The sequence below is a fragment of the Lycium barbarum genome, chromosome 5 (assembly GCF_019175385.1).
Source record: "Lycium barbarum isolate Lr01 chromosome 5, ASM1917538v2, whole genome shotgun sequence".
Classification (NCBI taxonomy): Eukaryota; Viridiplantae; Streptophyta; class Magnoliopsida; order Solanales; family Solanaceae; genus Lycium; species Lycium barbarum.
The window spans coordinates 50,940,430-50,943,500 of NC_083341.1; the positions used below are offsets into that span (position 1 = coordinate 50,940,430).

The 3,071-nt window shown below is 42.6% G+C and overlaps 1 long non-coding RNA gene across 1 annotated transcript; it reads left to right on the forward strand.

The window, feature by feature from the left end:
- Positions 1 to 207: 207 nt before the first annotated feature.
- Positions 208 to 2,527, forward strand: LOC132642469 (uncharacterized). The gene is made up of 3 exons (XR_009583182.1): positions 208 to 350; positions 1,127 to 1,178; positions 2,206 to 2,527. It is a non-coding gene; the product is annotated as an uncharacterized LOC132642469 (long non-coding RNA).
- Positions 2,528 to 3,071: the final 544 nt, after the last annotated feature.

The window sequence follows — 3,071 nt, forward strand, 5'->3', positions numbered from 1 at the left end:
GGAAAAAAATGACACAAAGTTAGGCCCAAAGGACTTGGGGTGGCCGGCCATATATATGGCCCAAGCCCCTTGTTTAATGATCATGTGCTATGCACATGATCAATATTGTGGATATATACTAGGAGGACTTAACAAATTCTAGATCAAAAAAATAAAAATCAAGAACTCACCACAAAAAAGGGGTTTCGGCCGAGTGCAAAGGAGGAAAGAAAGAAAAGATTCCAAGCTTGTGTGTGATCCAAAAATCTTGGCTTCCACATAATTAAGAAGTACTCAAGACGCTCTCCGACGTGGTATAATTGGTTTGGCACAAGGATTCCGTTTGCGACAAGTCGGAAAGTTAGTAAAAGGTAAGAATCTTGCCCCTCTAATGTTATAGAATTGCTATGAATGTGTTAAAGATTGGAAGTAGACGAGAATCCCGTAATTTGGACATAAATGGAAACGTGTGGGTGTGTGTTTGTAGTGAGTTTGGCCGTGAGCCATAGATAGGGAGATTGGTGTGAATTGATCTTGGTTAAGTTGGTATAATGTGTTGTTGTGATCCTTATATCGTAAATTATTAATTGGGGAATGAAATTGGCGTTGAAAAATGATTTTGAATAGTATCGGAAAGCGTATACCTTCGGTATATTTATGTATATCAATGTATATCTTGGGTGTTATAGACTTTAGATATGAATCTATATCGAAGTTGATGAATTCGGAATGAAACGACGTGAGTTAGAATGTTCGTAGTGCATTTTAGATGTTTTGAAGAATTTGGGAAAATAATGGATTTTTATGCAATTTCGTGTATGGCATGGTTTGTAATTAGAATGGGATTATATAAGTTTGAATGTGGGAATGCATACAATTTTGTAGATATAGAATTAGAATTTTGAAAGTTTGAATGGAAGTTGCCAACTTTAGAAATCATGTAGAACTTTAAAGCTAGAATGGTTTGATTGTTGTTTGGTTTGGTTGTTGATGTGTGGGCTGTTGTGATTGGTTAATTTGAGCCGAGTTATGCCTCGGGGATGTTAGATTTATAGGGGAAATGCTGCCGAAATTTCGGTAGGCAAATATGGAGTTAAAGGCATTTTTGAGCCTAAGGATCTCATTTGGTAACTTTGACCATTTGCAGATTTTTGACGAAACGGGACGGGACTTTTGGAAGAGCTTACGACGTCTGTGAGGTATGTAAAGCCTCCCACTCTTTCTTTTGGCATATCTTAGTGTGTCAGTCAAATATGAGACCTTCCGGAGCATTTCTGCTCCTCGAAACCCGACCCACAGAAAGGTTACTATTCATTCAATTCTATTGAAGCCTAAAGGCTCCAATTTGGCTAGAATGCCACTATTCGTCCGAAACCTATCGAAATGTGGTCGGGTAACCTAGAAATGATTATGTATGACCCTTGGCATATAACTGCTCGTAAAAATATGTTCGTCACCTCACTTCGACCCGAGGTGGGTCCGCTACCCCAAAATGCCCGATTTGCCCTTCGGGCCACCTTTGAGAATAAAGTTGAAAGTACCACTTCCGATCTTTGGAACATCCTCCTACGGGGTATGTTTGGACTATTCGATGCGCTAATCTATGTTCCGAACTATATGGACCATTTTGGAAACGTTTTGCAAAATGAAACTTTATGTCGGCTAAGTATTCGACTATTTTGTATTCTAAAATGACTTATGAGTTCACTTTGCTTTGAAAGACTATTTTGAAATACGATTTGCATTTGCTTGCTCACGACTCCGCTCGTGCCTTAATATGACTTCGTTCGCCGGTTCCCGGGCCGGTTTTGATTCGTGCGCTGTATGATGAATTCGGCCGTATGCTGTGTTACGGTTTCCGAGGCTTCGCCATAGGGCCCGGTTCCGTTTGGAGTTATGCTGTGATATGGCTCGGGACGCGATATGCTCACCGATGATTATGATTATGTTCGGAGATGTACGGAGATTTGAAACCTTCTGGTGTTATGCTGTGTGTGGCGCCAGCGTCGGAGTGGCGACCACATTCTTAAGCGTTTGCATGATTTTATTTGCATAAAACATATGTATATGATTTTGATATAGATTTTGACATACCAGTTTGTACCCCACTTTGACATTTGATCTGCTTTCGGTTTTGATCCATAATTCTGTACTCCGTGCTTTACATACTCAGTACATATTTCGTACTGACCCCCTCTCTCCGGGGGCTGCGTTTTATGCCCGCAGGTGCAGACATCGGTGATCCTCCGCAGTAGGCTTCGCTTCTTGCTTTCCGGAGTACTCTTACTTGGTCCGGGGTCCACTTTTGGTACAGACTCCTTTACTCTGTATATGTTTTGTATATTTGACAGTTTGGGTACGGCGAGGCCCTGTCTCGCCATATGTTATGTTTTGAATTCGTAGAGGCCTGTAGTCATCTTTGTGGGGCGAGGGTCCTATGTGTATGTTGTTTGATTTTGCTTTCGGGTCTTACAGCGGTCTGTTTGATATGATGGCCCCAAATGGCCCTTCTGTATATATTTGTATTTTGACCGGCGATGTCTATTCCGCCGCTTTGTTTGAGTATGATTTGATATGACCGCTTAAGACATATTTTCGATGTAAATTATGTTTGATTTAACTTCTTGAAAATTCTGAAATAAGTTTGGATTCGGAAACGATGATGTGATTTGGTCTGGGCACCCAGGTAGGGTGCCAGTCGCGGCCCACGGGGCTGGGTCGTGACAAAAGTGGTATCAGAGCAGTCTGTCCTCGGAATGTCTACAGGCCGTGTCTCGTAGAGTCTTGTTTATCGATGTGTTGTGCACCACATCTATAAACGGGAAGCTACAGGGCATTTAGGATGTCACTTTCTTTGAAATCTTAGATCGTGCGATAGAGCTGTGCTATTAGGATGATTATGATCTGACTCGCCTTTTTGTTTGCAGTGATGCCTCCGAAGAAGGCAACGGCGGCCCAGAAGGGCAAGGCGAGGATTGGAGAGACTAGCCAGGCACAGCGAGCTACCCGGGCTCGTGTCTATGATTTGCCTGAGGATGTGCCTCATTCTGAGGGGTCTGCTACACCCCCACTAGTACAGCCTGGAGCAGGAC